At 34.7% G+C, this 23,791-nt stretch overlaps 1 protein-coding gene across 3 annotated transcripts in view; it reads left to right on the top strand.

The window, feature by feature from the left end:
* LOC123548857 (teashirt homolog 2-like) overlaps positions 1-23,791 on the top strand; it is a 150,553-nt gene that overhangs the window by 70,451 nt on the left and 56,311 nt on the right. Inside the window, exon 1 of one of the 3 annotated variants that reach the window (XM_053545943.1) lies at positions 662-685. The exons of 1 other annotated variant lie outside the window; for it this stretch is intronic. The gene's annotated coding sequence lies outside the window, so the exon portion shown is untranslated. Of the gene's footprint in view, positions 1-661; positions 686-22,069; positions 22,291-23,791 lie in introns of those variants that run through there. One more of the 3 variants, XM_045336458.2, reaches the window with a different exon arrangement.

Below are 23,791 nucleotides of genomic sequence, written 5' to 3'. Positions count from 1 at the left end.
AGGTTTAAAACTGTATTGGTGGTCATGTGACATTGTTTGAACACATTGTTACAGGGGAAGCAATCTCACTTCCAGTCATATGACTACCTATGGTAAGATTCTCTCAAAATATTTCACTCTGAGTAAATTATAAACATTTTTAATTTTTCCTGTTTTTTATGTACTTGCCAGTGCTTCCCCATTCTGCTTTGCATCTAGACTGAATCTACATATGACTGTAGCTGTGCCCAAGAAAGAGAATAAATATTGGCAGTATATCCAGACCAGACAAGGAAAAAGTTGCACACAACACCCTGTCCTAGATCATTATTGTAATCCTGAAAGATTTATTATAATTCTCTTGTCAAATACTGCCTAATGTTTTCCCTGATCAACCCATAACTCAATGTCAGGCAGGAGACAGTCTGGTTCCAATAAAAATGATCCAAATCCCTCAGGAGACTGGATGCTTCTTTGGTTGCTATGGTGGCATCATTCACTGATGCCATCAATGTCAATCAACTGCTTGTCAAGAGTAAAACTTCTGCAGGAACTGATGAAATATGTGAGGAGGGTTAAATATGTGAAAGCTATTCTCTAAGAAGTATTTTGTAATATTCTTATTGACTGAAACACATTATTGTTTTCTAAGACTTTGATAAAACGTGAATAATAGTCAGTTGGAATCGGAGTTCTTACCATTAAGGTAATTGTAACTATTCTTCATGACATGTTATGAGTACAGGATTTTGTCAGTCAGTACTAAAGTGAGTCTAGGTTTGGGGATAGAAAGATGGGGTTTGAGTCACTGAAGGATTTTATGTGAGGGGAATTTTATCCTTTAAGTATGTTTATTTCACCATAAAAAATAAATGATATTGCAATATTGTTTCATTCATGAAAAACTGAATGATATAAATATTTTAACATAATTATAATTATGATGCTATGCTATAAGGAAAAAGCAGATTCATGTTACTATAGAAAATTAGCAGAAATGGTGTTACAATACTATTTGTTACAGAGGTGGTAAAAAGAGCAAGCTATAAATAACAATGTTCAGGATCTTGTATTGAACTTGAAGGCTGAACAAAAAACTGTCATAGCTCATTAAATTTAAAGATTAAGAGGCCTTAACACACAGTTTCCTGCAAGGATGAAAAACAAAAGACATGGCTAACTTGATTTAGCAGTGATGTGTGAATGATGTATTGACATATTTTTTGCTAATAAAGAACAAAGTATTATTAATGAAAAAAAGATGGCCTACCACCCCAGAAGGTAATTAGAAGGTAATCCATTGAGAGAGATTTTTTAATGCTTGAAATATGGATTGTGTCAAAAGTGATATTTGACATAATTATACTGATTACAATAAGTCACTCACACCTATATGGGTCTCTGCTATGCATCATGCTGGACAGAAAAGATAAATTTTTCATGATTTATGGGTAGGCCTCTGTTTGGCATTTGGTGCATGCAAATGTTTGTTATATTTTTCTTCATCATAGCTTATATGTTTTTGTTTATTTAATAATTATGGCTTCCCAAGAGAGACATATTGTTTTAGGTCTGGTCTTTCATCTGTCTGTCTGTCTGTCTGTCTTTACAAATGTGTACCTATGTTACCAGGAAGGCAAAAGATAACAGTAACTGGCTGAGCATTCTCTTATATGATTAAAAAAGAGCAATAGAAAGAACAGAATAATAGCCCTAGAAGTGACATTTGATGTCATCCATCCAACTGCCATACAAAATGTTTTTAAGCACCATACCTTTTACCCTTCTTGGGCTTTTTCAATAGTGTGGCACAAATATTGCCAAGGGAACCCATTTTTAATCTTGGTAGGTCATGGTCATCATCATACTGTTTGGTCAAAGATCAAAAGGCAATGTTTCCTGCTAATTTTGCACAAGAGGTGTATGTAATTATGTAATCAGTGTACAGAATGTGACTTTAGGTCATGTGACAGTTCAAGATCAAGCTCAAAAGAGAATAGTAGGGTGAGTCTGACTGGATAATAGATTAGCAGGCAACTGTTTATCTTTATTTCTTTACAAATGGCATTCATTATCAAAGAGAGACAACTTTTCCTGAATATTTTAAGTACAAATGGCATTCATTTTCAAAGGGAGACAACTTTTTCCGATTAATTTATGTACAAATGGCATTCATTTTCAAAGGGAGACAACTTTTTCCGAATATTTTCAGTATCCGTCGAGAAAAAGTTGTCTCCCTTTGAAAATGAATGCCATTTGTAAAGAAATAAAGATAAACAATTGCTGAAAACTGTGTTCCACCTAGTTATGTAAAATTTCACCACTTGCACGCTATTGCCAATGCATCAAAACGAACATGTGTAACATTTCTTTGAAAATGGTGAGTTTTTAAAGGTGTTTGACTGCCTGGAAGTGGGGCCCCTTTAGGCAGTCCTTTTCCGGAATTCAGTGCAACTTTGTGAGAATATTTGTCTTTATGAAATCTAGGTGAAGTTCAAAACTGGGTTGCCTGAGGTAAAAAACTAGCTCCCTAGGTTAAGTTTGACTGTGCAGTCTTGGTCAAGTTTAAAACTGTTACCCGAGTTAAAAGAAAAAACTAGGTCATCATGTCACAGAAAAGGTCATTTTAAAAACTCTAGAGACCACATTTTGTATTTAATTGTCATATTTTTTGTCAGAATGTTTCTTTTCTGTATAATCTAGTTCATTTTTTTTTAAACTGGGTTACCTCAGGTCAAAAACTAGGCCACTATTTCGAATCATAGATAAAACTTAGCAACTCTAGGAGGACACATTTTCTTCTTTATCATCATTAAACTTTGTATGTTTTTCTCTATGAAATCTAGGTCTAATTTGAAACTGGGTTATCTAAGGTCAAACACTAGGTCACCATTTCAAATAATAGAAAACACTTGTAAACACCACAGAGGCTATATCTTGTACCTAATCTTCATGAAACCTTGTCAGGTTGTTTATTATTAAGAAATCTAGGTCAAACTTGAATTGGATAATCTAAGATCAACCCACAAAAAACATTATTAACACTTAAGAGGCCACATTTCCTGCCTGATTTTTGTGAGACTTGGTTAGAATTATTAGTAAGTAAGTAAGTAAGTAAAGACTTTATTTAATGAGGCTACACATTCGGTTTCCCAATCTTTCATGTGGGCCTCAAAAGTTATTGCATGAAACTAGGTCAATTGAGGTCACTGGAGTCAAAACTAGGTCACTAGGTTAAATCACTGATATACTTGGTTTAAATGATTTACCTGGTCAGAATGTTTGTTTTAATGAAATGAGATCAAATTAGATACTAGGTTACCTGCTTATGATCTAGGTCTGGTGAGTAGCGCCTGCTTGTTTATTATCAAGCAATTGCTGTTATTAGGGGTAACTAGTTCTTCATTCAAGCCCTCCTGCTTAGCTCAGTGGGGATTGTTTAGATCTATGGATAGTGGGATTGTGAGTTTGATCCTTGGGCGAGGTGTATGTTCTCAGTGACGACTTGATAAAAGACGCGTCTGAAATCGTTCATCCGGCCTCCACCTCTGATTCATGAAGGGAATTTGGCTGATACTTGCGGAGAACAGGTCTTTACTGGTACAGAATCCAGGAACACTGGTTAGATTAACTGCCTGCCATTTCATAACTGAAATACTGTTGAAAAATGGCGTTAAACCCAGAAAAGCAAAACAGTTCTTTTTCATTCCCAAACATTTTAATGGATGCAGTTTTGATATAATGGTGTAAGCTGATTTACACCACAAATCTGTTACAACTAATTTATAAAATTGTTGATTATTTTGTACTTTTATTCATGAATAATGATGCCACAGCCTTATAATAAACATACTGTCAGAAAAACGTCTAAATGAAAAGTTGTTCGCAATCAAGTTAAAATGATTGACTGATACTGTGTAAAAAATGTGGACGAGGCATCCATCAGTAGCGGGCAAAATAAAAACGATTCTTATACATCTCCCACCTGAGGGCGACGAAAGTACTGCAAAAAATAATGTGTCAACATTTTTCTTCATGTTTGCTGCTAATTTACAACACAGAAGTTGTCGTGGATTACATTAGTTGCTGTCAGAGATGACAAAATCTTGATTAACGGTGGATCACAAATCATCGTACCTAATGGGCGCCAGGGAGAGGTTCGCTATTTGTCTGTGTTAGGTGTCACTGGACATTGCTCACTAATTGTTATATGTACATTATGATGTAGGATGATGTATATTATTAATTTGCTTATCACTTTTCTCACCTTTATTTATGTCGCAGCTCAAATATTTTGTTAATTGGATAATTTGTCTTCGCAGGGTCATTTTTAAAGTTCATGACCGAGGGTTACGGAGGACTCAGTTACTATAACACGTTTGTGAACAAAAAGATTATTTGGGTTATTAGTCCCCTTTGGTTAAAGGGTGATTTCACCCTATTTAGGACATCATATATAAGATATAAGTTTGCTCAGGATAGACAGCCAAACCTGCAAGCCAGGGGACAGTGTTCTGCAGAACCAGGATCTTTCATATCTCAGCAGTCCAATTCCAATTTTATCATTTCTGCCAGCAAAAGTTTATATAGACTGTTAGTAGGAATTTTACCAAACTTGATGAAGGAAGAATCAATACCATTATTGAAGTTGTTCATACAATCAGCGTATCTGTTTGAAAGATTTTTGACAAGAGTTGCGGGCCTTTAAGCCTTGATTGAACTACATCTGAAAATTTTACCTCTTGATGGATTAAGAATCTTTATAAATTTATAATAGGAATTAGCAGTACCATTGCCTAGTTGTGTTCATTTTGCAAAACTTCTATAAAATGGCTTTTGGCAGAGTTCTGTGTCTTTGAACATAAGAATGTCACCAAGTTAATTCCAATGCTCATTATTTAAGCGTAAGTTTCATACTCTTTTAAGAATGTATGACATCCGGATTTTCTGAATTTTCTCAGCTTTGCTTGCTAAGGTCTGAATTAAAATTTAATGATAAATAGAAGCTGTAACTCTTGAAAAAATTTTATCTTCAAAAATGTGATAAATTGTAAAATGAAACACTGCTCATGTGAGCATTGATGGTTTGAGCACATGTGCTTACACAAGCAATTCTTTTGTTCCAAAGACATTTTCTGATATTTTGTTTGTTGGATTGCCCGAAACCCCAAGATATTTACTCGAACCTTTCGCTCATCCTGTTAGATTAGATAAAGAATGTAGTATACTGCTCATGCGAGCATTGATTGGTTTAAGCACCTGTGCTTACACAAGCAGTTCATGTGTTCCCAAGTCATTTTCCTGATATTTCATGTGTTCCGAAGTCATTTTCCTGATATTTTGTTTGTTTGGATCGCCTGGACGAAACCCCGGATAACTCGTATCTTTTGCTCATCCTGTTGCAGTCTGGACCATTCACTGTTTTACTGCTGTCTGATTTGCTGTTTTGGATGTTTACAACTTTCTTTATTAAAAATCATGAAAAGAGTTTGATGAAAGTTAACCTGATACAAGTAAAAACATAACGCAAAGATTTAAATGTTGTCAACTATACGACATACGCAAAGTGACAATAGTCCTACAGTGTACAGTGACGCAAGGAAGAGTGCACTTTTTTGATACCGTGTTGTCATAACAAAGGTGACATTTTACTACTGTGGTTATGTTACTGCGGTGTGTTTTTCATTACCGTTAATTGTTTTTATAGTTTCTTCGATAATTTATCGCTAATTAGTTATATATTAATGATACAAATGATGGTTGGAAGTTTATTGATAAAATATCGTAAATTACAGTCCATGGAGTGTCATCAGTTGAACATTTTAATGACAGGTACATAAATTTTATTTATATTTTTATACTAAAAATTGATATTTTATTCAAAATTCAATTTCAGACTATTATGTTTTTTGACATTTTAGTTTTATTATTTTTAATGTCCCACTTAACTTGCTAAATAATATAATATATCCTGGTACTTTATTCATGTATATCTACTGCAGCTGATCAAAAATTTATTGATGTGACTTTCTGCCATGAATCTAATAGAGCTTTTAAATTTTGTAACTTCTAGAAGTGCTGACATGAATAAATATTAACCCTTAATTACCCTGCTAAATTTCTTTAATGAACTTGACCATCTTTCAATTTGGACAGTATCATAAACTGTTTAAAAAAAAAAGGGGGTGCTTACCAAAAAGATACTGACTGAATGGCAAACAGTGCAGATCATGATCAGACTGCACAGATGTGCAGGCTGATCATGATCTTCACTGTTGCAAAGGCTAAACCAGTAGTGTCCAGCATATGTGTTTTCTTTCTATAATTGTGCATAGATACAGGGAATTATATGTTTTATGTTTCTCAGATTTGTTCAAGGGAAATGTATATATAGCACTAACCATCAGCGTTGTTTTTTTTTTTCGTTTATCAAAAATATGGTTAACATGGAAAATTTTATACATGAATGAATCAGAAAAGAAACTTAATTCTCATGCATTTTGTTACAGTTAATAATGACCCTTTGGAAAAAATTTAGATTTTTTTGTTAATTTTTTGTTTTAGTTCACTTCTTACTTTCCTTGAATACTATAAGAACTATAGCGTTTAAATATTGTATACTTATTAATCATTGTTATGTGAGTAAGAAGGCCAAGAACCATAGTTTTCTCTTAAATTTTGTCATAATTAGGGTCCTTTTAAAACTAGAAAAACAGTTTTCGTTGGTTTTGTTTGGATTCTCATAGCCTTGAAACTTTGCATGCTTTATATTGTCATCAGTAATGGACTTTCATATCGCTAATTTCTGGCCCTTAATGATCCTTGTAAGATAGTTGTTACAATGTTTCCTCTTTTAGCATTGCGTACAACTAGAATAATTTTTTATTAAGACTAATTTTGAATACTTGCACCGTAAGAAAAACAGCGAAATGGAGATTGCGAAAAAAAAAATCAGTGTTGCTCAAAGACCCCTAGAGGAACATTGCATTTTGTCATGAAAATCAACTTTCATTCTTATTTTTAACTAATCAAGCAACAGAGCATTTATAATTCAATGCCAGGATGACAAAATTTGTGAAAAAAATTTAAGAAATCTCAAATGAGAATTTCTCTTTTTAGTTATACCGTATTGTCTGCAGTAAATGCCTTGTCGTTCTGCTAGGAGAGAAGCTCAGATTTTTAGTGTACCTAAATAACAAGTCTTGTAATCCATTCACCATGTTAAAGATAGTTGTCTCCCCTCACAGTAAAGAGATCTCTGCCATCACAAAAGATTGGTTTTAGATTTTAGCAAGGTACTGACATTTTTAATAGTGACAAGGTGAGCTTTTGTGATCACCCTTCGTCCGTCGTCAGTCCGTGCGTCCGTCAACAATTTCTTGACTGCACGATAGTGGTTTCATTTATGATTTTATTTTAACCAAACTTGCACACAACTTGTATCACCATAAGATCTTGGTTCCTTTCTTGAACTGGCCAGATCCCATTATGGGTTCTAGAGTTATGGCCCCTGAAAGGCCTGAAATCAGCTATTCTGACCTTGTCTGCACAATAGCAGCTTTATTTATAATTTGATATTTACCAAACTGACACACAACTTGTATCACCATAAGAGCTTGGTTCCTTTCTTGAACTGGCCGGATTCCATTATACGTTCCAGAGTTATGGCCCCTGAAAGGGCCAGAATTAGCTATTTTCACCTTGTCTGTACAATAGCAGCTTCATTTATGATTTTATTTTAACCAAACTTGCACACAACTTGTATCACTATAAGATCTTGGTTCCTTTCTTGAACTGGCTAGATTCCATTATGGGTTCTAGAGTTACAGCCCCTGAAAGGGCCAGAATTAGCTATTTTGACCTTGTCTGCACAATAGCAGCTTCATTTATGATTTGAATTTAATCAAACTTGCACAAAACTTGTGTTGCCATAAGATCTCAGTTCGTTTGTTGAACCGGCCAGATCCCTTAATGGGTTCCAGAGTAGTGGCCCCTAAAAGGGCCAAAATTAGCTATTTTGACCTTGTCTGCACAATAGCAGCTTCATTTAAGATTTGATTTTAACCAAACTTGCAGACAACTTGTATCACCACAAGATATTGGTTGCTTTTTTAAACTGGCCAGATTCCATCATGGGTTCCAGAGTTATGGCCCCTTAATTGACCAAAATTGGCTATTTTGGCTTTCACAGCCATATAGAGACTTCATTTATGGTTTTATTTGATACAAACTTCCAAAATATCCTCAACAACAATAAATCTTGGATTCCATGATAAATCAGATCCAATCGTAGGTTCAAGAGTTATTTTATATCTGATTACCTCCCCTGATTGTAATCAAAATGGATTTATATCAGTAAGTACTTATAGGACTTATTTGAAATTTCATTATTGTCATTAGTTGGACTGAGCCAATCAGGGTAGATAACTATGGACTGATTTTATGTCAAATTACCTCCCTTTATTTCAAATTAAAATGGGTATATCTCTGTTACTAATGAAGATACTGATCTGAAATTTCATTTATGTCAACATATTTATTTGGCAGATCCTTCTTTTGTTCACTTACAATAATTTTCTTTTTGATTATTTCCCTTTTACTTTACTATAAATAGCTTATTTTTAGTAACCTTTTTAGTAACCTTTTTATTATTGGCCGTAGGGAAATACCGAGACCACTTTTCTGTGGTACAACATGGATGGTACCTCCAATTTTTAGGTGTATTTTGACATATCTGTATCTTGTAAGAATTTTTTTTTCTTTTTGGTTAAATTTCTTTCCTTTGTTGTTCCTGTTCTTAGGATCTTCTTGTCCTCAAGTGCAATGATAACAGGTGAGCGATATAGGGCCATCATGGCCCTCTTGTTTAGGAATTTTTCAGAATAATAAGGCTAATGTATCTGATAACAAAAGCAAATCTACTGTAATAAGAAGTTACTTTAAGTTCTTTGAAAGGGTCATGTGATTTTTCAGTGCCACAAAACAGTGTTTAATGTACCACTAGGGAGATAATCACTAATAGTTGTTGACAAACAGTCTCTGAGACTCTCAAGTAGATCTTTTAGCATTGTGGGTCTTGTCATATTTTACTCCTACCATGGTTTCCTTGTTCTAAATATTTAATCTTTATATAATTTAATTTGTGAATTTGCAAGGATTTTAAAATCATTACCCTTTCACCAGTAGACGGGCGACATGCGATACGACATTATGAAAATGTCGCTTCGTATTGTCGAGTGTCACTTCGCGTGTCGTGTATCGTTTGGAATTGTCGTGCGTCGACCCTCACCCAAACCCGCGACACGCGACATACGATACGACATCTGGAAAATGTCACTTCGCGTTGTCGAGCATCGTTTGTGATTATCGCATGTCGTTTGAAAATATCGCCGTCGCGTTTGCAGGGTCGACACACGACAACGCGAAGTGACATCGCGACAATACGAAGTGACATAGCGACAATGCGAAACGACGCTCAACAACGCGAAGTGACATCGCGATATATCGTGCTTTTGAAAGGTGACATTTCAAAGTGGATACCGCGACATTGTCGTTTGGGATTGTCGCTGTCGTTTGCTATTGTCGGGTGTCACTTCGTAATGTCGCTATGTCACTTCGCTTTGTCGTGTGTCGACCCCGCAAATGCGACGGCGACATTATAAATGGCCCCAACAGGATTCCATATTTTTCACCCAACAGAATCTCACATGATACTGTAATGATTATGATAGTCTCAAAAATTGTTGTTGATTTGATCATCTCAGATTGCCAGGTCAAATTTTTACTTTGGAATCATGATTTCAAAAAACGTAATTACCGAATTCAAAAAACTTTTTTCTGATTAGTGTTTCATGATAGCAGAAAATGCATCCTTTCATTTTACTAATCTTTTTTTATATTCATGTTTGCTCAGTTTGAAATTATAGCAGCCTTTGTTGTGGAGTGGTTAAGGAATGCTGACTTAGGATGTCTAAATGCCCTGCATGTCTGGGTTTAAGCTCTGCATGAGTGTCATTTGAGGAATTCAGCTGATTGTCTACCACCCAAATGATTTATATAAATGCTGGAGGTGCACCTATGGTCTTTCTTCACTGTTTTAAGACTGGAAAGTTGTCTGTTACTAAGTTAAATACTCCCAGATACCAAGCATATAGCAGCTATATTGGAGTTGGGCATGTCCGTTGGTTGACTTACTAGTCAGTCTTTTCTTCACTCAGTATTGTCTAAACCCCTCTGAAGATTTTCATAAAACTAGCATCAGTTTTTAATCTCATCAACTGGCAGCCACAGCCTGACCCCCCTTTCCCAAAAAAAGTATGTCGAACATACATTTTAGAGAGCCTAAAATTGAGATATCAATCATGCAACTCAAAATTGTCGGCTTACTTAATATCAGTAGTACGAGTATTTATGATTACTTAAGTGGCTTGAGCAGACAGTTGTCAGATCAAAAAGTTATCATCTTTGTCAAAGTACTTTTTTGAAAATTTGCAAATTCAAAAGATGACATTGTCTCAAATATTCATGCTCAGATATATTAATCTTATGTCAGGTGGCATTATTTGTTGTATAGTTGCCAAAAAATTTCAGAGGTGGTGGGGGGCGCATGTCCTGAGATCCCTAGGAGGTCTGCAGCCCTCTTAAACCAAAATCCTAGATCCGCCTGTAATATCTATCATTTTTAGCGCATCTGATTTTTTGAAAAAAAAAGATGAGTTATTGTCATCACTTGATCGTCGTCGGTGTCTCAGGGTCGACGTTGCCAGGTTAAGTTTTATGGTGTCTTAGGGTCGACGTTGCCAGGTTAAGTTTTATGTTTAGGTCAGATTTTCTCCTAAACTGTCAAAGCTATTGCTTTAAAACTTGCAACACTTGTTCAACATCAATAGTTGACTCTGTACAGCAAGAAACATAACTCTATTCTGCTTTTTGCAAGAATTATGGCCCGTTTTGGACTTAGAAAATATCAGATTTCTTGGTTAAGTTTTATGTTTAGGTCAACTTTTCTCCTAAACTATCAAAGCTTAATTGCTATGAAACTTGCAACACTTGTTCACCATCAAAAGCTGACTCTGTACAGCAAGAAACATAACTCCATCCCAAGGCTTCGGAAATTTGCCGGTTTGTCGGTTTTGGACCGATTTTTGACTTTTCAGACCGATTCGTGAAGTGAAAAAACAAAAAAAATCGGTCCCGTAAAAATGGAGAAAAGTATAAATTTTGGTCTGATATCTCAATACACGATCACCTGCCAAGTAGGAAATTGTTGGTCGCACTTTCAGATAATCAATAAACGTGTCAATCGGTCTGATTGTCACTTTGATAATCGGTCTGTAATTAGTGCGTGACGCAATCAGTGCTCGCGCGGCACATCCTTTAATGTTTGCAGGCAGCCGACTGCGGTGTATTAAACATTTTTGACTGGTTTCCTAACGTTTCTGACAGGATCCAAATCATTTCGACGGGGATCCACTTCTTTTATTTAGAATCTGACAGATGGTTTATTTCAAAAGGCTATGTTTGATGACGGTAACAAACAAATGGTCGCTGCATTTAATCAAAGAGCTATAATTGTACATTATTAGCCCACCATCATGATGATGGTGGGCTATTAAAATCACTCTGCGTCCGTGGTCCGTCCGTCCGTCATTCCGTCCGTCCGTCCGTCCGTCCGTCCGTCCGTCCGTTAACAATTTCTCGTTATCGCATCTCCTCAGAAACTACTGGGGGGATTTTGACCAAACTTTGTCAGAATGATGTATTGGTACCCTAGTTGTGTCCCCCTGAAAATCAGACTGGTTCAACAATTTATGAGTGAGTTATGGCCCTTTGTTTATTTCTATAATTTATATAGATTTATATAGGGAAAAACTTTGAAAACCTTCTTGTCCAAAACCACAGAGCCTAGGGCTTTGAAATTTGGTATGAAGCATCATCTAGTGGTCCTCTACCAAGATGATTCAAATTATTTCTCTGGGGTCAAATATGGCCCCGCCCTGGGGGGTCACATGGTTTATATAGACTTATATAGGGAAAAACTTTGAATAACCTCTTGTCCAAAACCACAGGGCCTAGGGCTTTGATATTTTGTATGTGACATCATCTAGTGGTCTTCAACTAAGATTGTTCAAATTATACCCCTAGGGTCAAATATGGCCCCGCCCTGGGGGTCATATGGTTTACATAGACTTATATAGGGAAAAACTTTGAAAATCTTATTGTCCAAACCACAAAGCCTAGGGCTTTGATACTTGTAATGTAGCATCATCTAGTGGTTCTCTACCAAGTTTGTTCAAATTATCCTCCTAGGGTTAAATATGGCCCCGCCCCGGGGGTCACATGGTTCATATAGACTTATATAGGGAAAAGCTTTTAAAATGTTCTTGTCAGTAACTACAACATTCAAACTTGGACCACATGTATATTTTTGAGTGGCAAGATGAACCTTGACATGAGTTGACCTTGATTTTGACCTAGTGACCTACTTTCACATTTCTGTAGCTACAGCCTTCAAATTTGGACCACATGCATAATTTTGTGCACTGGAAAAAACTTTGACCTTTATTTTGACCTAGTGACCTACTTTCACATTTTTGAAGGTACAGGCATCAAATTTGGACCATATGCATAGTTTCCTGTTTCAAAATGAAATTTGACATTGATTTTGACCTAGTGACCTACTTTCACATTTCTCAAGCTACAGCCTTCAAATTTGGACTACATGCATAGTTTTGTGTACCGAAAAAAACTTTGACCTTGACATTGACCTAGTGACCTACTTTCACATTTTTGAAGGTACAGGCTTCAAATTTGGACCACATGCATAGTTTTGTATTCTGAAATAAAATTTGACCTTGATTTTGACCTAGTGACCTACTTTTACATTTCTCAAGCTACAGCCTTCAAATTTGGACCACTTGCATAGTTTTGCGTACTGAAATGACCTTTGACCTTTACATTGACCTAGTGACCTACTTTCACATTTTTAAGGTACAGGCTTCAAATTTGGACCACATGCATAGTTTTGTATTCCGAAATAAAATTTGACCTTGATTTTGACCTAGTGACCTACTTTTACATTTCTCAAGCTACAGCCTTCAGATTTGGACCACATGCATAGTTTTGTGTACCGAAACAAACTTTGACCTTTACATTGACCTAGTGACCTACTTTCACATTTTTGAAGGTACAGGCTTCAAATTTGGACCACATGCATAGTTTTGTATTCCGAAGTAAAATTTGACCTTGATTTTGACCTAGTGACCTACTTTTACATTTCTCAAGCTACAGCCTTCAAATTTGGACCACTTGCATAGATTTGTGTTGTGTACGGAAATGAAATTTGACCTTGAGCTAGTCAGTAAGTCTTGAAATTTGGAACACTCAAAAATGGCACATTGGTGGGCGCCAAGATCACTCTGTGATCTCTTGTAGGTCTTTGATTTAATGAGACATCACACGGAAAACCGATAAAAATAATTTTTATAATTACTTGATTTGAAAAAAATTACATGATTCATTTGTTGGGGCTCCAGTTGAAACAAATGCAGAAAATCGTCTTTGCAACCCGACTGTACAAAAAAGAAAAAAATGGACGGGCAACCATGAATGATAAAGAAAACCGGAGTGGCACTGTTTATCAAATCGGTCTTTTAAAAAACGTTTCAAAATGAAATTTTGTTTACATCAGAAGAAAACATATAAGTTTATAAAATGTAGTTGCTTATCGAAGTACAACGTAAGTGAAATGAAATATCCGTGGCCAACCCGCGTGACGTTTTGGTACTATACTGAATGATGCGGGAAATTCGATCTCAGCGTTCAAATAACGTACACATTCGGGCCGCGGCAGAGTATTCTTTAAATACTGAGGCTGTTTAGCAGAGAATATGTGTCGTGTAACTCACTTTGATGCATTGTATTTTATAGAATTTCGTCAAAGAATGAGGAAATATCACAAGGAATAAGGTCAGTAATTCGGTCGAAAATGTGCTTCCGTGGTGTAGTCGAAAGAAGTCCATAATAAATAGATCCTAATTTTCCCGTTTTCTGTGCAAATTCGTGTAGAACGATTGCTTTAATCACACTTTTTCGCTACTAGAATATATTCTGCATGAAATGAGACGGTTTTCATGTTCATACAACCCACATGGCAGTTTTGCAGATCGAAACCGGAAGTAGGTGTTTATTGCGCGGCGGAGAGCAAATATGCGCCATTTTTTGGGTAGCAGACCACAACTGACTGGCATTTCACTAGGAACTATTCAACCCCCTATTTTCTTTTCATTTTTTCGTTAATTTGTGATAGAACTTTCATGAAAAATTGGTGTATGAAGAAGTGATGTTCTCCAAAGATACGTAAAGACGACATGAAGTTGTCGTTTTTTATATGAAACAAAGAAGGATTTGAATTACTGACCTTTAACCACAAAGTATCTGCCATGTATACGGTATCGAAGTCACGTGCGTTGGCTTTTAGACTAGTTACGCACACGGTGTCAATGCCTCGTATTATCTCAATAAAACATCGAAATTTAAACAAAGTAACGATCACACATAACAATGAATAACTGTCTTCATTGTATGGTAACGCGCAGTGACTGGTAACTCAGTTTTAATGCATGACATGCTTATTTCTTTACCCTATCACGTTTTACAAAATATGTAATATTCGGAATGCGGTGGGTGGGGTAGCACCGATGTCAGGATTTTCGTTTCAGACCGATTGAGTTATCAAAATTTCTGGAGCCCTGCTCCATCCTGCTTTTTGCAAAAACTATGGCCCCTTTCTGACTTATTAAGAAAATCAGATTTCTTGGTTAAGTTTTGTGTTTAGGTCAGCTTTTCTCCTAAACTATCAAAGCTATTGTTTTAAAACTTGCAACACTAATCTTGTTCACCATCAAAAGCTGACTCTGTACAGCAAGAAACATAACTCCATCCTGCTTTATGCAAGAATTATGGGCCCTTTTGGACCTAGAAAATATCAGATTTCTTGGTTAAGTTTTGCATTTAGGTCAACTTAGCTATTGCTTTAAAACTTGGAGTAGTTCTTCGCCATTAAAAGCTGGCTCTGCACAGCAAGTACCATAACTCTACATTGCTTTTTGCAAGAATTATGGCCCCTTCTGGACTTAGAAAATCATGGGTAGGACAATATTTCTATTATACAGATACAAAAAAATCAGATGAGCGTCTGCACCTGCAAGGCGGTGCTCTTGTTTGATGTTTCCTGCCTTATGCAGTAGGGTGGTGTAATATTTTATCACAAAAAATCTACTTGTTGAATTTGTCATGATTGGCAAAAGCTAAAAAATAAAATTGTCATGAATTATGCAAATCTTCAGAGATATTTTCTGATTTATGTTTTCGTAATGTTTGCAGATGTTCCCTACATGATTGACAACACCCCTTATCTAAGGACATGAAATATTTCCCTTTATTTTTTATCATGTCCATCAATTAATTAAATCATTTGTTGCTATTAAAATAGTGTCCATCTGTCAGCAGAAAATATTTTTATGTTTTAATTAGAAAATTTCAATATCATTTGCATAGCCTTTAGCAGTTTGATATGTCCAAGATAAATTAATTTATGCATTCATAGAATAATTACACATATGTTTTGCCCATCATTAATTTGATATACATGTATTGATGTAATGCTTTGTTTGTACTGAATTTATGCCTATTTCAGTAAATAAAATTCGCAGCATAGATTATTTTCCAGGCAGAGGTTACTGGTCTGAATTCTGCTTAATTTACATTTTTGGTGGCTATTTTTCAGACACTTTAATATGATCTAAGTAAAACTTTTTCATTTTTATGCCCCCGCCCTCCCTAAACCCTGGGGTTGTAGATTCGAGAGACAAACAGTGTTTGAACTGTCCTTCTGCCTCTTCGTCAGTCTGTCACACTTAATGGTGTGTTCTACTCCTCATTTATCGCATAGTGCGGCAATTTTCCTTTGATCTTTGCAGCATGTTATACATAGTAACACACATTATTACTACAAAACTGTGCTGATATCTTACAAAACTGTTGCGATATATATCAACACGGAAATCTCTATGGAGTTTCATAAGAAAAAAAGTGTTCCGATATATATCAGCACAGTAAAACTGTTCCGATATATATCGGAACACTTTTTCTCTATTGAGGTCCTATCAAGGGAGTATAATTTTTTCCTTTCAAAGAAAAGATGATTTTAGCTCCAATTTACAGTTCACAGAGAAAGAATTGTCACAAACACCTACCTTTATAAAGTAAAAGAATAAATAAACTAGAATATTTCAAAAACTTGATAGTTATTGCCAAATTCAGAAATACATGAAATATAAGAAATTCTGAGATTTCTCAAATGTTTCTTTTTCTTTGATTTTTTTTTACAAACAAAACAACAAGTTTTACAATATGTCTGGCCAATGAAATGCAAAGATTTAAAACCAATGCAGAAATTTGTTGGGTACTTTTATCTTGGGAACACATTTTCTAAAACAGAAGTTTTAGTGTTTCAGTCAGCGAGGCGCAGAAAGGGAATCAAAATAGTAAAAATAATAATAAACAAATTTAAATGAAAATAATATATAAATTTTAATGATAAACTATGCGATAAAACAGTTATAATATGTAATGCTCGTGTGTTACCAGGATATATCAGAGCTAGGGGTACATCTCGTTATTTTTCTCTTCACATATCCATACATGTGATCTCCCGCGCGGGAGGGTCAAAATCCCGATTTTTTCACCTTGCCTCCCGTCTCCCGACCAAAACCATAATTCTCCCGTTTTTCAAAAAAAAAAAAAACAAAAAAAAAACAGTATTATGACTGGGTTGATAATTACCGAGGAGTGCCAAACATGTTTACACAGTAAATCGAAGTGTCACGGACTGACACACATGTAGCTGGAGGAAAGAGTTGTTTTTCACAGGTGAATTTTGATAACATGATTAATTGTTTGTTTTGATAAGGGATAAGACAAGCTGGACCTTTTCCACCTGTCTCACGGGGCCGAATATCGGTCCATTCTCAATGCCAATTAGGCTCCATTTTTTACCAGTTTGAAGCAAAAAAACTCCCAGTCATAAGAAATAATTCCCAGCTGAAACGATTTTTTGATTATTCAAAGACAAGTTTTGTTCTATAATAAAATCACATAAATAATTGTTGGAAAAACCATCCCATTACTATTTTTAGAAAATGAATGTTATTTCCCCTTAATGCAGTTACGCCATTTTCTTCCAATGTTTACCAAATTAATTTGCTAATAAAATCGGACTTATTTCATTGAAAAATGGATGAAAACACACACTCACTGATTTGATAACATCAATCTACATTATTTTGGTAAGGGTAAATACATGTTGATGCATTTCTGTTTTCTGTTTTTCACGTCAAAATCATTAATAATCAGTATTTTTATACGAAAGTGGGTGGGGTAAGGAATTTACATAAAGTTTATGAGTTGTGTTCAGACCAATTTAGAGCTTCGTTTTTTTTCAGTCTTCGAGTAGAATAATGTTAATGCATGTTCACCACCATTTCAGACCTAAATTGAGACTTTGATTCTACAAATTTAATCTATTAAGAAAGTTTAAAGTTAGAACAAGAGGGAGCTTCTGTAAGACAGCATGCTCGACTTTTCTCAGTTATTGACTCTGAATTAAAGCTTTGCCAGTAAAAGGGGCAATTAAAGCTTTGCCAGCAAAAGGGGCATAATAGTCAATAGCTTTGAATGTAACAGAGATATTAGACATTATATAAAACTTTTAACAAAAAAATGTAAGTTAAAAAGTGGCATAACTCTGTCAAAGTTCTAATCAAGAGTTATGAGGATAGTTTCTTCCGGTGTAGACTTACGCGTTATTGTGTGGCCTAAAATGTTGGATTTTGTCTCCAAATTTTGTGTCCGCGCGCTTAATTTTTGTCAATAAAAAACCTCCAGTTTTGAGACCCCAACTCCAGCTGAAAAATGGCAAACCTCCAGTTTTGGGATTCTGAACTTATCACATGTATGACATATCTGTCTCGGCCTACCGGCCTCGACGATATGTGCAGAGAAAAATACCCTCGATGTACCCCTAGCTCTGATATATCCTGGTAACACACTCTCACACATACTATAACTATTACATAGTTTCCATCTGATAGAAATGATACTTGGTAATATACATCTTCACCATATGAAGTGGACATACGCACATATTATCAGCAATTATCGCATAGTGCAGCAATTTTCCTTTGATCTTTGCAGCATGTTATACATAGTAACACACATTATTACTACAAAACTGTGCTGATATCTTACAAAACTGTTGCGATATATATCAACACGGAAATCTCTATAGAGTTTCATAAGAAAAAAAGTGTTCCGATATATATCAGCACAGTAAAACTGTTCCGATATATATCGGAACACTTTTTCTCTATTGAGGTCCTATCAAGGGAGTATATTTTTTTCCTTTCAAAGAAAAGATGATTTTAGCTCCAATTTACAATTCACAGAGAAAGAATTGTCACAAACACCTACATTTATAAAGTAAAAGAATAAATAAACTAGAATATTTCAAAAACTTGATAGTTATTGCCAAATTCAGAAATACATGAAATATATGAAATTCTGAGATTTCTCAAATGTTTCTTTTTCTTTGATTTTTTTACAAACAAAACAACAAGTTTTACAATATGTCTGGCCAATGAAATGCAAAGATTTAAAACCAATGCAGAAATTTGTTGGGTACTTTTATCTGGGGAAAACATTTTCTAAAACAGAAGTTTTAGTGTTTCAGTCAGCGAGGCGCAGAAAGGGAATCAAAATAGTAAAAATAATAATAAACAAATTTAAATGAAAATAATATATAAATTTTAATGATAAGCTATGCGATAAAACAGTTATAATATGTAGTGCTCGTGTGTTACCAGGATATATCAGAGCTAGGGGTACATCTCGTTATTTTTCTCTTCACATATCTGTCTCGGCCTACCGGCCTCGACGATATGTGCAGAGAAAAATACCCTCGATGTACCCCTAGCTCTGATATATCCTGGTAACACACTCTCACACATACTATAACTATTACTTATAATGGGTGCTTTCATGTCCAATTATTTTTCTGGAGATATAACTCTTGTAGCCTTTATTTATTATTCTGTCAAGCATTTTCTTGGTGCATGTGTCATACCATGTTGACATCATCCTTGTTTAATTTGATTTCTGCCTAATTTACATAATCCTTAACAATACATTTTTGATGAATGTGTGCGGAATGCACAATTTCTGTTTTTCTGTATTATACAAGCTGACATATTTAATCATTAAATTTGGTATAGTGATTGTTTAAGTATATCTAGAACTGTTTAAGTATTTTGTACATTACTGAAGACTGCAGGAATATATATATTTTTTTATTATATACCTATATAAATTCTGTAAAAAATCTGCTTGTATTTCACAATTAAATATGAAGAGACAGACAAAAATTCCGTATTGCACCTTTTAAATTCCGTATTGTACCTTCCGTATTGTATGCTGCCGGACTGTTTTCATTAATATGCATGACCTGACACATTTCTGTAAAAAGCGCAAATAAAAACTTCACTATGTTCCATTTAATATTGATAAACATTGAAGATTTCGTTCAAGAGCAAAACTAGAATCAAAATGGTAAAGGTATATAATAAAAGGGTCATTATAACAGTAGCTAGATCTGGGACTTTATATTCGGCTCTCGTGGATTTTGCAAGGTCGGATCACACTTGGCGCTTGCGCGCCTCGTGAGATCCGATCTGGCAAAAACCACTCGAGCCGAATACTGCATCCCAGATCAAGCTACTGTTATAATAACCCTATTGTACTGCATGCCAGTATCATGCAATTAATGATGTTGTTGCAGTATTTCATTATGCTGGAGATGCAAATGATTGATAATGAAAAGGTATATGGAAGGAACAGTATGCCAGGCTTTAATTGACATTGCATTTTATGCAGATACTTCCATTGGTCAATAGCTTTCCTGGGAATTAATATACCAAAAAAAAAGTTGCATTGTTCATTGTGAAAATGAGTGTATCCAATATTCATTTTTTTTTGTATTCAGTATGGAAATGTATTACAGAATCACATGGTGCAATTGGGGGAGAAAAATGGTTATACAATAAAACATTTTAATATTGTATGTGGCCGAGAGAAGGGGCTTTCTAATTTTTCGGTATAGATTTAATGTTAATACGTATATCGTAATAATAGTGAGAAAAAAAATTGCCCTTCAGGCTCAGTTCATTTACAAACCAAATGACAGTGTACACATGTTAAGTTGGAAATAAATTTGTTTTCTAACTGCCTATCAATCATGTGTTATCAGCAGTACATTTATGGACTGTCAATATTCCAATACTAACTTTGATGATTATCACAAAAAGTTATGAGCATGCCCTGTAGACCTAACTTGCCATAAAAACCCAACTGTCATTGACCACGCCACTTTGATCTGTTGCTCAAATATCCATCTGTTCTTTAATAATATATATTAAGTTTTGACAGTAAAGCTTTAAACAGTTAATAAGGTTAATTGATGTTGTTTATTTAAAACAGAGTAAAATTAGAATAACCCCAAGTTAAATTACCCGAGGCATTAATAATTGATTTCATATTTTTTAAATTAAGTTGATATATGCTTTCAAGTGAAGTATAGCTATTGTGCTGCACAGAAAATCATCTCTACTGAATGACACACACACATACATTAGAACCAAGATCTGACATTGTTGATCATAATTGTGAGGATCTACTTTCAGCTGGTTTGTTTGAATCATTTTTTCTAGTAAGTTCATTTGTTTCCTATTTCTGTTTACATTTTGTAAGAAGACGTTTCCTTTGAGAAAAGTGTAAGCCCTTGATTAGTCCTGGTTATAAGGTTGCGGACCTGAAATGGCAGTTTTCCATACACGATTTCGGTTTCTCTGGTTAATATTATGGAAAGCTGTCTGCTTGTGAGCTATATTTATGTCGTCCAGACCCTGTGTTTTGTTAACAGGAGATAACTCCTGACACTCTCAAAACACTGGACAGAGCCAAGAAAGATTGGTCAGAATATATAAGAGTAATTATTGAAAAAAAAAATTAAAAAGATTATCTAGTCGGTAGTCAGACTAGTTTTCAGAATGCCATAGTGGTTTAATGAGGATATATGTATTCCAACAGAAATTGAAGTATCATTATTGGTCCACTACTTTAACTCAGGCAAGTGTACAAGTTGTTTTGTAATGAATTAAAAAAAGCAGATCTGTGAACAAGCCACAAAGGCTCTAACATTTAGGTATGTAAGTTTTACAAGTGATTCTCATAAAGAACTAATTGAATAGTCCACTTTTTAGACTGGTCTCCAAACTTCACTCTTACTACCTCATCTTGGTAACTCAAGTGGATGCAACCAGACTGAGAATGGTGCCCAAGTTTTCAGATTTTTAGGTGGAATTCGTCTTTGGCACTGTCATATGGAAACACATAAAATTCCTCCTGAAATAAAAAAAATGACACCTGTTGAATTTGAAAATTTGTGATTATAATAACAGCATAAATTGAGCAATAAATAGTCAGTTTTTTGGGTGTTTTTTTTTGCATGTTGTATTTCTTTTTAATGTAGAAAATGCAAGGTGCAAGAGCAATTACCCGGCATGATGCAGTTTACTGCTTCCTGTTGACAGTTTCATAAAGCTATTCTTATCTTCATAACAAAAAGTGGATGTTATAAATTAGGGACAAATAGCTGATAAAACCCTATCTATTTTGTCAAAAGTTGAGACAAAATCGGTATATCTTCCTTTGTTATTCAACATAAATGAATGATACAGAATGATGTCTGTCGGTCCCAATTTTCCTGAAGTCCTCCGGATAGATCTTTGATTAATAATTCGTCTAATTTACCAGACATTTGTGACTGAACTCAGCTGTTGTGTTGCGTTATGTCGAAATTGTTCTACCTTTGTAACCAAACAGGTGCTCCCATTGTGATAACAAGAAATTTGATTGACAGGTTTTGTCCAGGTGAAATCAACATGGAATGAAAAACGCCAGCTCTGAGTTTGACAACTTTATAATTTGACATAACGCTGAGGAGAGTAAACAAAACAGCCTACTATTGAGTCATTTAAATATATCAATATTTGAAAAAAGTTTAAAGTGGTATAAAAGGACAGTGATGGAGCATTTAATTTTGCAAATAAATCCTTTACAACAGAGTAATAATATTGACTAGCGGAGTGTGGAAATTCATACTGTGTCATTGTAAAGCTGGAGTTTAACTGATTTCAGGTGAGTTTATCATTCAGTTTGAAACAAAGAAATGATGATGTTGATGATTAAATCTAATTTGGTATTTGAATTTGATGGCATTATTTTAATATTACATGAAAAAAAAAAATGAGTTTGCTGAATTTTTTTTAATTTGACAGTATGTTAGTAAATCATTAAAGATTTAATGTGTTTTGTGTATTAAAACTTAGTCTATATATGCTTAGATTAATGGTTTGTTAAGCTGTAAGAACATGATAAAGAATTTAAAATAATATGTAATGTTCAGGAATGTATATTCCAGTTCTTCAGCAAAAAAAAAAGAAAGAGAAACAAAACTCAGAAATTTTAATTTTAATTTAATTTTAGTTTCCTTTTGTGACTTTAATTAGTATATTACTAGTTGTTTAAATTGAATAATTTATGCAAATTTATGTGGCTTTGATTATATCCTATGTTCAGATTTACTTAGTTTTAATTTGAGTGTTTAAAAAGCAGGGAGTGCCTGGTTTTAGTATAAGTGCTGGTCATACACCCTGTTTATACTGGCTTTGAGGGAAAAAATATTTTGGTTAGCTTAAAATGTTCAGTTAAATTGAAATAAGGCAGTAAAAACCGAATAGTGCATAAATATTGATGCTGCATGCTAAAAATTAAGTTGGTGTTTGTATCAAAAAAGTAGCACAAAGCTTCTGCGCCTGTACATGAAGGTTAGAAATTTTGCAAGTTTACCGAGAATCTTGAAACTTGATCAGCATCTAGAACATAAAACGTTGACAATGAGTGACAGTTTTTGTCACATTTGATTTAGAAATAAAACAGAAGTAATTGAATTACTTAAGACGGGAGTGACTGACAGATATAATTGAAGGTGAGTTGTATTTGACAGTTGCAATGATTATGTACTAATACTGTTTTCAGTGTGCGCGGCTCAAGTGTTCCCTTGTCAGCTTGCGTTCATCAATCCATTGACGTGTTGAGAAAAAATATCTTTGTGCTTCAGGAACTTGATTGTTTTGTTGGGGGAAATGTAGTGATTGATCAATGTATTCAGAAGGTTGCTATTGTTTTTTGAAGGTCAGGTGCTGTCAGTCGGCAGAAAGCACAGAGAAAACACAAAGATGATATTCAGAAAAAATATGAAAGATTCCAAAGATCTACATTGATAGATTTATGATATTGTTCAAAAACAATTAAGCATGCAAGTTTTCTGTAAAGGTAGCAGTTGTTTTTGAAGTTTTGACAGCTAGTTATAGATGCCTTTCTGGTAGGATTTTATTATTTGATTTTGAGCACAAATGAGAGCTTCCGTGACATTTGATGAGAACACACATTGAGATGCTGAACAACTTTTAAGAAGTTAGGGTATAAGTTATTGTCATGCTTTAGCCAGGTTAAACAGGTCAAGGTCATATTTTTAGCCATGGCCAAAGTCATATTTTTGCCAGGTCAAATGTGTTTGCTACAGAACTTGTAGACTGGTAATATGATTTTGAATATGTCAAGTCTCTTTAGGATGATT

Source organism: Mercenaria mercenaria, chromosome 6, assembly GCF_021730395.1.
Source record: "Mercenaria mercenaria strain notata chromosome 6, MADL_Memer_1, whole genome shotgun sequence".
In the NCBI taxonomy this organism is placed as follows: Eukaryota; Metazoa; Mollusca; class Bivalvia; order Venerida; family Veneridae; genus Mercenaria; species Mercenaria mercenaria.
The sequence above is the reverse complement of the archived record's forward strand: the minus strand, read 5'-3'. Positions and strand labels throughout refer to the sequence as shown.